Source organism: Falco punctatus (genome assembly GCF_963210335.1).
Source record: "Falco punctatus genome assembly, chromosome: 7".
Classification (NCBI taxonomy): Eukaryota; Metazoa; Chordata; class Aves; order Falconiformes; family Falconidae; genus Falco; species Falco punctatus.
In genome coordinates, this window is record NC_137587.1 from 41371497 (window position 1) to 41384948 (window position 13452).

A 13452-nucleotide genomic window follows, 5' to 3' on the forward strand; every position below is an offset into this window, starting at 1 on the left:
GATTTAACTCCTTTCACTACCACTCCTTAGGCCTGGCCATCCAGCCAGCTTTTGGCCCCGCAAAGAGTGCAGCCGTCCAAGCCATAAGCAGCTCGTTTCTCAGCAGAATGCTGTGGGAAAGGGCGTCAAAGGCTTGTCAGACGCTCACAGCTTTTGACCCAGGTGGCTCCCTTGGTGCTGACCACTGTGCTTGTGGTCGAGGGTGTGCTCTTGGTGCCTTTGGGACAGCAGCGGGTGCGGGGTGGTATATCTCCCGATATCCTGGTGGCGGGACGGGGCCTCTCCACGGCAGGATCTCTGTGCTGCTGTGCCACTGCGAGAGGACAGTGCTTCCAAAGAGATGTTTCCCAAGGGGCATGACGGGGTGCGGGTGGACGTTTCCCAGCAGGCAACTCCCGCTGCCGAGAGAGCACCGTCTTCTCCATGTCCAGCATGTTCACTTCTGCGGTACCAGCTCCCTGGGGAGTGTCTGGCACGGGCAGATTCTCCACCTGGACCCCAGTGAACACACAGAACTTGCCCACCAGTAACCAGTCTTTCACCACCCAGCACTCCACGGCCAGGTTTTGAACTGGCCACTGTATGTGCTTCTCAAAATACCTTCCCAGATCACTTGCATCATCGTTGTCTTTGTCTTCGTCTTCCTCCTCCACCTACTCCCTTTGGCTGCTAGAGCTCTCCTTGTCACTGCTGTACTCTGTCTGATGGCTTCTTTTCCCTGAGTTACTACCACAGCCTAAAGTGCAGGACCAGGACTTCAGCAATGGTCCAGAACTGCCCCTGCTGCCTGCTTGATTAATCCACTACCTGTCCGCCTTGCATACCCTGCCTGTCTCTCCTGAAGAGCCTATAACCATCCATCACACCACTCCATTCACAAGATTTCTTCCCAACAAGTCCCACTTATGCCAATGTTGTCATAGCTCTGGGACTTAGCCAAAGCCTCTAGTTCCTCCCCTCTATTCGTCATATTGTGTGCATTAGTGTATAAACATTTCCACTGTACTCCGTACATCCTGGAGCAGAGCAAAAGCTCTCACTAGCACACTGTCCCTCAAATATTGTCATGCTGCCCCATGTCTTATCACTGATAAGCCTGACTTTATCCTTTCCTCCCCTTCAAACCTAGTTTAAAGCTCTTTCAGTCAGCCCTGCTAACTCATGAGCAAAAATACTTTTCCCGCATTGAGAACGGTGAATCTTGTGAGGCCCCAGACCACACCATGACTGAAGAACTGCCAAATCTGCCAGTGATGCTAGCCTTGGAGCCAGGCACTGATAGGCTGCATCTGCTTGGTTCTTTCAATGTCACTCTACAACTAGGAGGACAGAGGTGAGTACTACCTGTGCTCCTGGTCCCTTTGTGAATCTCCCCAAGGCCCTGAAGCCTCTTTCCATCACCTTTGGACAAAACATCCAGCACACAGCTAGACAATTCCATAATACATTGGGTGAGCGAGTGGCTGATGAGTCAGGCTCAAGGAGTCAGAGCAAATGGGGTCACATCAGGCCAGCGCCAGCCACCAGTGGGGTTCCCCAGGGCTCCATTTTAGGGTCAGTGCTCTTCAACATCTTTTATAAATGGTCTGGATGCAGGAATTGAATGTGCCATAAGTAAGATTGCCAATGATCCTGAACTAGGAGGAGGTACGGACTTCCTCAAGAATATGGAGACCTCACAGAGAGATCTGCCTAGACCAGAGAGCTGGGCAGTCACCCATCATTTGGAATTCCACAAGAGCAAGTGTGGGATTCTCTACCTGGGACGGGGTAATCCTGGTTATATGTACAAACTGGGGGAGGAGAGGCTGCAGAGCAGCTCTGCAGAAAGAGATCTGGGCGTTTGGGTTGATGGCAAGTTGAACAGGAGTCAACAGCGTGCCCTGGCATCCCAAAGGGCCAACCATGTCCTGGGGCGCATCAAGCACAGCATAGCTAGCCAGTCGAGGGAGGCGACTGGCCCACTCGACACTGCACTGGTGCAGCCTCACCTCCACGTCTGCGTGCAGTTTTGGTACCATCAAACTACTAGAGTGTGTCCAGAGGAGGGTGACCAAGATGGTGAAAGGTCTCGAGGGCAAGACTGAGGAAGAGTGGCTGAGGTCATTTGGCTTGTTCAGCTCAGAGAAGAGAAGGCTGAGGGGTGACCTCATGGCAGTCTGCAGCTTTCTCAAGGGGGACAGTGGAGGGAGGAGGTGCTGTCCTCCTCTCCCTGGTGACCAGCAATAGGTCCAAAGCCCCAAACTGAACAGTATTCAAGGTGTGGCCTTAACAGTGCTGAATACAAGGGACAATTGGAAGCAGAATCTCTCCCAAGTAGTAACACAATGAGACTCATTTTTCTCTGTCTATTAGAGCATCACAAGTCTTAAAGTTGCCATGTCTTTGCTACCTAAATCACCTCAGTATTTCTCTCCTGTGTTGAGTGCTCTTCTTGCTGGGAGCAAAATTCTTCCTTCTCTTGTGTTGGTTATCGCTTACGCTTTCTAAGCAGAACAGCTTTAACTGGATGGCAGTTACAAATCCTGAAGTGTGCAAGCCTATGTGCAAAAAAGGAGATGCTGACAATTGAATATATGAGCTAAAACCCCCTATGTTACCAGTCCTCATTCTGCTGTACTTCTAGCTAGAGAAAACCTTAAGACAAAGACACTGGGCAGCCCAAGGCTCCAGGCCAGCTGTCTCTTTTGACATATATTTCATTAGGCAGTTATAGTTCCTGAATTACACACATTCTTTGTCTATTACATCATGACCCCTGGCACAGCTGGTGATGATTTTTTGAAGGGGAGGAGGAAAACTGCAGTTCATCCTTTTTTGATCTCATGGAAATCATATCTTTATGAAAGGAAAGCCAATGTTTTCCTCTCTGAAGAATAGCTGGGAAGGGCTGTTTCTGTAGGTCCCCTTTTGCTAGCCACCGTTAGGATCTTGGGCCAAGGACCCTCCGATGTATTAGCTCCGAGAAGATGTAGCTGTTTCTCTTTTGCCATTCGTAGATAGGGTCATTGACTCCATTCAGCTGAAGGCCTTCTGTAATCAATTTTCAAAACAGTCTGAGGTCGTTGCATACTGTGCCTTACGGCATCCCAAGGATTTGTGTATTGTGTGCTTTGACCTGATTATTTTTTCCCCTCTCTCCCAGCATCCTGAGGTAGAACTGCCATGCTTTGTTGTCCCTCACAAGAGTCTTGGGGGTGGGGTGGTAGAGGTTTGATTTGATTTTTTAATTAATGCCTGGAAATCTACATGTAACATCAGCTTTTTGCCTTCCACCACCCAACCTGTAGTATCTTTGCCCTGAATTAGAGCCCTGGTGGGGCTTTTGCATGATGTGTTCAAGCTATTTGGATCTGTTCTGCCAGCACATTCACAAAAGAATTTATGAAGCCACAAGACCAGGCCATAGGTGTCTAAGATGTAGATAAAATATACATTTTGAGTTGTGCCCCTTGCTTTGTTGCAAGATACAGAGATAAAGGCATCACTTTGTGTAGATCCCTCATCTAAGTCAATTAACTGAGCATACAAGAGTTTTCTTCTTCATTACACTGAGCTCAGAATATTTTGTTTTAATTTGATACCTGCATGAGTTAAAATGTTTATACAGATCTGTCCATGCACGTGGCTGGTGCTTTACAGTCAAACATAAACAGAAGACACTAACAGCCTACCTTTCACAGCAGAAATTTAGAAACAAAAGAATTTCACACAAATTAAGTGTAGGGAAAATTCGCAGTGAAAAGAACTTTAGAACAGGAAAAGACAATGTGTTATTTCTCTAGATTAAATGTTAATTAGACTAATATTTGTACATATTGCAAATTTATGGTTAATATTTGACAGAAGTATGAAAATAGGGTAATTTTTTTAATATCATTTGGCTTGCCAGCTTATTCCCATATAAATGTAAAATATGGTCTGTGTTTAAATGGAATCACCCTGCTGTCAAAAACAGACATTAAAAGTCTCAAGACATTACCCAAGCAAATACATGCCTACATTCCAGTCTCATTTAGAAGCACAAACTCTAATTGCAGAAGTGCTTTTGAAAACTGTATTAGGAATTTTCTCCACTAGCAAATCAGCTATTTTCTTTGCAGAACTGAACAATGGAGAACTGACCTAAATACACACAATTATGCAGGAAATTTTGCTTTGGGGCACAAAATGGAATTGTAGGCTGAGTATGAAAGTTAATTTGAATTTCAGACTGAGTCCCAACTGTTGCAGAGGGAGAGTCAGAGGAAACTGTATTTGAGGGATTTTTTCCAGCCAGCTGTGAATGCTGAATTTTCCTGCAGTAATCTCCTTTTTATAAATGAGACTTTTAAATCCTTGTAAAGTAGTCTGTCACTACTGAAGTTTTCTCACCCTTTTTCCTCCTGTGCTTCAAATAATTGTGTGCCTGTTCTCAGGGAGACATACCAGAATAAGATGGCCTCTTTCTCTGGGTTAGTGGTGAATGCTGGATCTGGGCTGTTGCCACTAAGTCTGGCTGCTGCAAAACTGAGCAGTGCAAAATACAGCCAGAATGACAACAAAGTCCAGACATCTCAGCAATAGAAATGTAGACAAAAAATTTGGGGTCAAAATGCTGCACTTGCCTTCTCTTTCTCTTTGCAGACAGGGTCTGGTTTCCAGAACAAAAAGCAGCAAAGAGAGAAACAAGTTAATTGAAAACAAAATAATCACATGTAATGAATAGGAAGAGGCCAGAACTGTCTATTCATCTGAATATAGCACAGATTGATGAAAAAATAACAGAGGAAATAGAATAGAAAACTAAAATAGAAAAAATAATAGAAAGTTTGTAGACAATCAAATAAATTAATAAAAGGTCAATAGAAAATCAAACAGAATTAATGGAAAAATTAAGAGAAAAACAAAGCCTGGTGGATTGCTGTGTATTTACAGGCTAAATCTGTATTTATGATAAAAAACTTCCATTTGTAGTGTGCTTCAAAAATCAGGATGTTGCAATATGGTGAATCTATACCTGCAGTCTGCAATGTTTTTCACTGAGCGAAAGTCTTCACCTAGAGATGTCAAAGCCTTTCCAAGGGGAGGGTGTCTCTCATTCCGCTCTTTGGCTGTAAAACAGCGCTTCCTCTTCTGGCAGTGAGAGGTGGTGGGGTGGGACAATCATGCTGTTGTCATGTCTGGTACCCAAGTGAACCAAAAAACTCCAAGGGTGCTGCAGTGCAGCCTCTTACCCATTCCCGTGCTCTTCTTTCCAGCAGCTGAGGAAGACTGCTAAGGGGGGACCATGTTATGGGGAAACCATGGAGAAACAGGCAAGCAAAACCTGGTGAGGGGTTGCATGTTGAATGGGGTCCTCATCCCACTGATGGACCCATTTCCTACAGTGCTTGGGACCAAGTCCAGTTTGGAGATAGGCAGACAGGAGATTACTTTTTTATTCTCTTCCTTTCTGATTTAAAATAACTTCTCCATGGGAGAAATATCTACGGTGTCAAACAGCAAGGCTAAGACTGTTATTTCAAATGCCCTAGAAGAGAAGCATCTGTCAAGAAAATTACTTTCCAATGCTCCTGGTTTTAAGTCACTGACACCAGTCTCAGTGAGTGCACAGATGTCCTGGGCACATCCAGGTGTCCTGGGAGCTGCACAGGTATCTTCAGGTTTATAGGGGGAAAGTGGAGGCAACAGGAAGGAGGGACAGATCTTCATTTGTCCCGGAGGGAAGCCAAACTTCTCCCATATTGCAAGAGACACCTCGGCGCTGTGCACATGCATTGCTTGTGCCTTAATTTCTTTAGGAATAATAATGCTTGGCCCCACTTATGTCTTATAGTTCACACAGTTGTACAATATAAAAGCCCAGTGATGTAATGTCTCCATTTGAAACATCTGCCCACTTCCTCCTCCAGCCTGCAGGTCAGAGGAAGCCATGAAAAAAAGGCTCAAGGACATTCCTTCTGACTCTGATTTCTGCCTTGATAGGGCTCAGACCAGTGTTGCTTCAATTAGTTTATTTTCTTTTAAAGCACGTGTTTCAGAGCACTAGAAAAACTGGGTTCCCTAATCTCTGGTAGATCAACATGAGTCAGAAGCATCTGCAGGAAGAGCAGAAAGGTGCCTTGATAGCATATTTCATGCAGCATGCTCATGTCAGAAGGAGCAGTGCTCTAGCAGAGGCAAGTCAGCCAACAGAAAGGGTTTAGCAGAAGATTGTGTTGAGTTCAGCAAACTCAACACAAGTCTGTTGTAAGCTGCTGCTTTAGGGATGTTCAGAGAAAGCAACTTCTGTACTGCTGCCCTCCCCTGAATTTTCTTTGTGTGTTTGTCAACAGATTAGAAAGTGAAAGAAATGAGAAAATTATTCTAAAAAAGGAATATTTTTTTATGTGCAAGAACTTACCTGACCCTTCCTTTCCCTGCCCTGGCAGCAGGGCTGAGGTTTTGTGGTAGGACCGGCAATCTTCAGGCGTCCGTGCAGTGTGTATGGCAGCAGAGCCGAGAGCACTCTATGAGGCAGGGCCAGCACTGCTGCAGAGCTCCCAGCAAGCCTATGTGTCCAGGGCAGGTTCCCCTGGACTCTACTGGGGCCTTCATGGGTGGCAACCTCCCCTGACCTGCTGGCAAGGCTCTGCCTCTGCCTAAGGCAGCACAGGAGGCTGTTGCCCATGAGGACACATGCCTGGCCCATGGGCAACGTGGTGTCCAACAGGACCCACAAGTACTTCTGTGCAAGGTTGCTTTCCAGCTGGTTGGTGCCCAGCCTGTGCTGGTGCATGGGTTTGTGTCTCCCCTCCGCAGGACTTTGCATTTCCCTTTGTTGAACTTCATGAGATCGCTGTTGACCTGCTTCTCCACCCTGTCAAGGTCCCTCTGAATGGCAGCACAACCCTCTGGTGTATTAACCATTCCTCCAAATTTTATGCCATTTTCAAACTTGCTGAGGGTGCACTGTTTCTTGTCACCCAGGTCAGTAATGAAGAGGTTACAGAGTATTGGCCCCTATATTGACCCCTGGGGTACATCACTTTTCCAGTTGTAATGGGTGAGTTATGGTGCAGTGCACCTTTCTCTGACCTCTGGCCTGCTGGTTGGAGGACAGACTAGGAGCAGGAGACTGCCAATTTTAAAAGCGTGAATTTGGGGCAGGATCACAAGAAAGCATGCCAGAGTATACCACATATTTATTGGGAACCAGAATTGCTTCTGAGAAGAAGGACCAGGGCTCCCACTGCCTCCACTCTAAGTCTGGATGAGACAAGAGAGGCTGCTGGATGTAGGTTGAAGTTGAACAAGAGGGAACTTCTCCCCTCTAGCATCCAGGACTCATTTAGCTTATTGCACATGCTTTTCAGAGAAGTGATGAGAGAGACAGTATTTATCTGGCATCAATGTCTCGGTATTTGATTTTGAGATTTTTTGAGGAGGGGGGAAGACAGAAAAGACACCTTTGGTTTAGATAGGTGGAAAGGGTTTGTGCTTGGAAGCAGCCTCGCATGCAGTGGCATCACACGGCCAGGGCTAAGTGGTGGGTATTCAGACTGCCTTCATCCCCCAGTTCAACCATGCCTAGACTTGCTACATCAAACCAAATCAAAAGACAGGAGCTGCAGACTGTAGCAATCCCACTACTCACTTTCCCCTCATTATTGTTGTCGCTGTTTATTTGTTTTACAGCAGAGCCCAGGCGCATCTGTCATGGATCAGCCCTGTCCAGGGCAAGTTCCTGGCTGCACACACACAAAGGGACAGGTCCTGCCCCATGTGGGTGCAACAGGCAAATTCCAGGAGCTTCAGTGAAACAAAGAGGCAGCATCATGGGTGCCACGAGACCTGAGTTTTCACAGCATTTCTATTACTGCACCTGATCCTGAATGCAGCCATCAGCAAAGTCTAGGGGAACTCCATGCACAAAAGGCCAGACCACACAGTCTGAATCAAGCAGTGATGGGGCAATCTTCCCTTAGCGGCTGGGAAGGGAGCAGGTGACCTCTGCTTGAGTTGAATACCCTCCATCAGCACCAAGGACCCTGCCAGCTAAAATGTTTCATTAATTTAAACTTTAAATAGGACCAGCAGTGTTTACCCAAAGTAACAGGACAAAACAGGGTGGTTGCACACAGCCATGGGCTGCTGCAGGTGTAGCTGGCTGCCAGCACTGCTGCCACGCTCATGTTTTTTATATGACCCAAGTCTTCTGCAACCAGAGACCCTGCAGTCAGCTCTGTACAGTCACCTGGGGTTAGAGGCAGGGAGCACTAATACCCTTTGTTCACCGGGTAAATTCTATTTCCCTTTCCATTGTGCTGTGCCGCTTGTCAATGTAACATTACACCCAGGGTAGGACACTTGTACAAAGAAACTTCAGTGAAGGCTGGCAAATTACAATCCTTTACTTGTGAATGGGGACATCATAAGAGATGGGTTAAAGCAATGCACCTGGTGTAAATAATTGCATGCTTGAAATGGGGGGAAAGGGCTGAAGGCAAGCTAAATGCCAGGTGATTCTTTTGGATGGCAAAGGAAGGACTTTTCATTCGGAAAGAACAAATGCCCTGCTCAGGAGTCTGCTGGTGATGGAACGATTAATCATTCTCTTTTTGTTCTCATTCTTTCTTCAACTTTTGGGAGTTTCTGTTCATCCTCTGCCACCTCCCCCTTTTGTTCTCATTCCCAGAGCAACACCTGGAGGTAGGGGTTGGCTTAGGAAAGGAACCCCATGGTGGCTTAGTCCAACCAAGATTGTATTTCAAATAACCTGTGTCTTCTTTTTTTCCAAGACCCCTTTGATGTGCAAACTATGCTTTAAATGATTGGAGCAGGAACCTGAATGCCAGTGAATTCGCTTTACCAGCCATCTGAGCTGGATTTCTTAGACCTGCAGCAACTATGTTGAGCTAAACTAATGTTGTAAACGATGGTGGTTGTCCTTGCCTTGCAGAGAGATGTGTAACGCAGCTAAGCTGACATGATCAAAGCTCTCTTTTGGCAATTCTCTGTGCTTCTGCTGCTGCAGGGATCAAACAAGCTCATATGGGTGAAATATGAAACACAGAAACATCCTTCCTTCAGAGAGTAACACTGTATTCTTTCTTTTGAGAAGGAAAGGGGGATGGGAATTTTAGGGGGTTCTGCATAAACCTGGTGCTCAGTAATATGTGTGCCCGCAAGGCAAATGTTCATCCCAGTTCCACCCCTCATCTCCACACAGGTGGGAAGAATGTTGTGCCTGTACTCAGTGTTTCTCCAGTCCTGGGTGTTGTGTTGCAGTGAGCTACAACTTTTCTTTCCAAATGTTGTCTTCAATCATACCAATTCAATTATACAATTTAAATTATATGTGGACTGATGCAGAAGCTGTTGATTCTTTGACAACAATCCTGCATCTCCTGAAGAGATCACGAAGAGTTGTTATAATGCTTCTATACCACTTCTGGACATGGTAATACAGGGGAGGACACACTGAGGCCAAATACACAAAGTTTTGGTTGACTTCCCAGCGGTGGAATAGCCAAAGGGCTGGTTAACAAGTCTCCGTGCTTGGGTTCAGGGAAATCTGCTGTGTGTTGCTGCTTTTCCAGGTGAATTTTTTGACCCTGAAATGAACAACATGATAGAACAGGCATTGTGGAGATAAGGCTAATGATGGGAGGTAAGTCAGCTCATTAGAAAGGTTATTTATAATCCTTTAAACCAGAGAAATGTAAATTCTGACATAAAGCCCTTAATTTCTATCTTGTCTTCTCTTCTTCACGCACCTTGTTTTTCAAATTTTAATATAAAACACCAGAATAAGAATCGTAATTGTATATTTTCCCAGTGTTTGATTTTTTTATTCATCTATTTATTATAGTTATTCCCTCTCCCTTCCCCCTTCCCCTTTCCCCCTGTAATCAGCGTAACTCAAGGGGAAAGAGTCAGCATTCTGGCAAAACCTGTTCCTAACTAAACAAGTGAAATCCTGCCCCCACTGGCACGTTTGCATTGCCTTCCTTTGGGCCAGAGTTTCACCAAATACACCGTTGAAAATTTACTTCTGTTGGTTATTTTGGAGCAGTTATCAGTGAAGAAAAGAACTTGGAGGAAAAGAAGAATTCAGTTAAGAGGGACCTATTGCCCCAGAGCAGGTGTAAGAGCACACACAGGCTGAAACCAGAGTCAGCAACAGCAGAGCAGTTAACCGTTAGCAGATCAGCTGCTTTACCACCCATGGCTGCCTTACTCATTGTGCAACATCCACCTTTACAAAGCATACTTCAGAAAAGAGTGGTTTCAAAAGAAAAATAAGCCACCTTTAAAAGCATTTTATTGCTTTTCATGTTTTAAAAGTCTAGGAAAACCGAGAGGCTGGGCAAACCTGGACATTTCCACACTCACGATGTTATTTAGCTCTTGTCATGCTCTGTTTCTTCATGTAGCTATTACAAGTGACTAATGCAGCAACACAGCGTGGAGCTTGGCTCTCCCTGGGGCTGAGGATCTCATGTCAGGAGGGTACGATCCAATTCACATTGAGATGGATACATTAAATCTTTTTTCTCGATGCCTTGTCAAGAAAAGCAGATCTGCCTGCTATCAAATGCACAGAGAGCGCCCCAGCCCATAAAAGCAGTTTTATGTGCTCATTGATACAGAATAGATTGTCACTAAACCTTTCAGGCATTGTTGTCAAGGTCAATAATACTGATCTATTTTAGCACAACAGGGGGGTAGAAAAGGAATTCTGTTAAGATATGACCTTTAGAAGACCTCGTCTTTGGAGAATCAAAATAAAAAAGAATGTGGAAAAGATTTTATTTTGTTACCTTTGGGCTTATCTGAACTGGGAGTAATTATACACATTAGCAAGAAAATAGCTCAAGAAATGATTTGGTTAGTAGCGAGATGTTCCAGCCAAGCAGTGCACTAATCTGATGAGTTCATGTAAAGATGTTTAAAATTCATTTTTCCAGCTGTGATTTTTAGCAATATTCAGCTATCTTTCCCTTAGCAGGAATTGCTACATCCAACTGTATGCTATATTCAACTGCAACAGAGATCGCACATCCAACTGCACTCCTCCTTCCCTCCCCGTCCCATCACCAGACGCTTCTTTTTCTGCAGCTTTCAAACCAACTAGTTGGTCTTCACAGAAAGGATGGCACCTGCCTCTGCACAGCCCTTGGGTCTCAAACGGACTCTTTGCACACCGTAGGGCCATGAAGCGTTCGGTGGCATCACACACATGTCTGCATGTTGGATAAAGCCTTCAGCCAAGGAGAAGGCAAAGCAGAGGCAGTGGCAGGGGTCCTACCAGTCTCACTGTGTATGCTAAAGGCAGTTCAGCTGTTTTAATCTCAGTCTCAACTCCCTGCTGGGTCATGTCCTGGTGTTGGGACAGACAAAAGAACTGGGTTCTTTATCTTTTTCTGTACAATCCTTCCCAGGTCCCTGAGGTTGGACATTAGGGCAAACACTTTTCGCCAGTTTGCTGTTGAATGTAAGCAGACTTCATTGCGTTATTTTGCAATTTAACACTGCTAAATATGGATCGGAACATGAACTTACAAACTTTCTTTAGATACACAATTTTTTCACCACTGAGGATAATTGGGGATGGAGTTACATGTCTTAAGCAATGGTTCACTGTCAAGTGCTTTAGTTCATACATGTCATTAGCCAGCATCCTCAAACATCATTGTGTCCAATAAAAAGATCTGATATGCAAAATCACCAGGCTGGTTAGCCACACTTGGGAAGAGCTATAGGTAGGAGAAGAACAAGTGTACAGAACAAGCAGTTTTTCCAGCCAGCATAAATAAGTCGTTGCCTACTTTGCTTCAGGGAGCTAATTTTTCATGTGCCACCAACGCTGGCTTTTTCACTTGACTTGATCTGTATTGTGGCATATGCAGCAAGCCGTTCTCCCTTCCTCTGTGTTACATTTATTTTAGGCCAGTATAAATACATCTCCAGAAATCTGGAGAGAAGAGACTCTAAAGGTCCTTCATGCATTCTCTTAGGAAGCTGGTTTTAGACAGCGTGCTCAGAGCTACCATCCTGTAGCCTGCAAGCAAAATCCCACCAGTTTCTGAGATCTAGTGTCTACCTCAATAGTGGTCCATCCCACTTGCCTTGGCCATTCTCTTTAAGGTCTCATCCTCATCAGCAGCAGTGACAATCACATCTCTCAAGCCTCTAGTGACCGGACAGAGGATTAAGGTGGCTGTTCCCAGAGGTTCATCTATAAAGATATTCCCAAAGATACAACACATAATACTTTCAACTTCCTTTAAATGTTGGTAGTGTTAAGGCTTCAGAAGTGCTAGCATAATCCATTTAGCAAGAGACAGAAGTTCCTTTCATCCTCCCAGGCAGCAGAGCAGAGTTACTGGGAGCATCTGTATCTGTATGACATCTGCACACAAACTGAGGAGGTTTTGTCTGAACAGTTCCTCTCACTCTGACTGTCCCGAGGCCTCCATCAAATCCAATGTTAGATGGGGGATGAGTAAGCATAGGACTGCCTTGGAGTGTGAATGTTTAATCATGTAAAAAGGGACCTTTAGCCATGATTTTACAGGAAAGTTACTGATTTCTTACCAATTCTAGCAGAGATCAGGGACTGCAGCTATGTGATTCTTGCTTGGATGGGAGGACCTTTGGGAGATAGAACATGGTGAAGATCTTCCTTGTTGTACAACGAGCAAAATCGTACCTCGGCAGAGTTCTCTGGAGTGGAGAATTCTCTCCCGCTTTCCCATCTTCTGGTATAAATGTGAGATACTGGATACTTAGGACTTTGTCTATCAAAGGGATGTATATTATGGCATTTGTCTTTTTGCAGTTGGGCAGCATTGCATGATCAGGAGCTTTCAGCAAGAAACTGGCTCAGAGATTACTGTAGCCTCCCTGAATATGAGGCTGAAATAAATTTCCATCCCAAGTCCTTTGTTTCTGGTCATTTAAATGTCTCTGGGAGAAGCTAAACTCAAACTAATTGCTACTGATGCTCTTCAGCTCTTCAACTTGGCCTTATCCTAGTAGCAAAAACCCTGGCCCAGGACTGTCCCATGCCAAGTTCAGTTCCAGGCTGTATTGTGAAATTCCTCTCTCTTACCTTTTGGAGCAGGGCAACCACAACATTCAATTGGGAAGTATCTCTTGGGTCACTGAGCTAAACTTTCCACCACAGGGAACCAAGTCCTGTAATCCTGTTGATAGACAGATGCATACACATGAAGTGAAATGGCTATTAGTCTTGTTGGATTATCTCCTAGCATATAAATGGACAGACCTATAAATTCAGACTAATGAGTAACACAAGATAGCAATATTTCCATAGCTTGGGAAAGTCCAGACTATGTGTGCTGTCTGGTGTCAACTGAGATGAAAAATAGTGAGTTTAGTAGCTAAGATACACCCACACAGAAACATGGCTTTTGGTAAAGCGAGCAAACACATGCAGTACTGCCTAACATAAATATTCCA

General features: G+C 44.9%; 1 protein-coding gene across 1 annotated transcript in view; it reads right to left on the reverse strand.

Annotated features, from left to right (window-relative positions):
- LOC308067479 (protein SIX6OS1) overlaps positions 1-13452 on the reverse strand; it is an 89588-nt gene continuing 76136 nt past the window's right edge. The window contains exon 15 of the mRNA XM_080396353.1: positions 1-13452. This exon is cut by the window's right edge and continues 43642 nt beyond it. The gene's annotated coding sequence lies outside the window, so the exon portion shown is untranslated.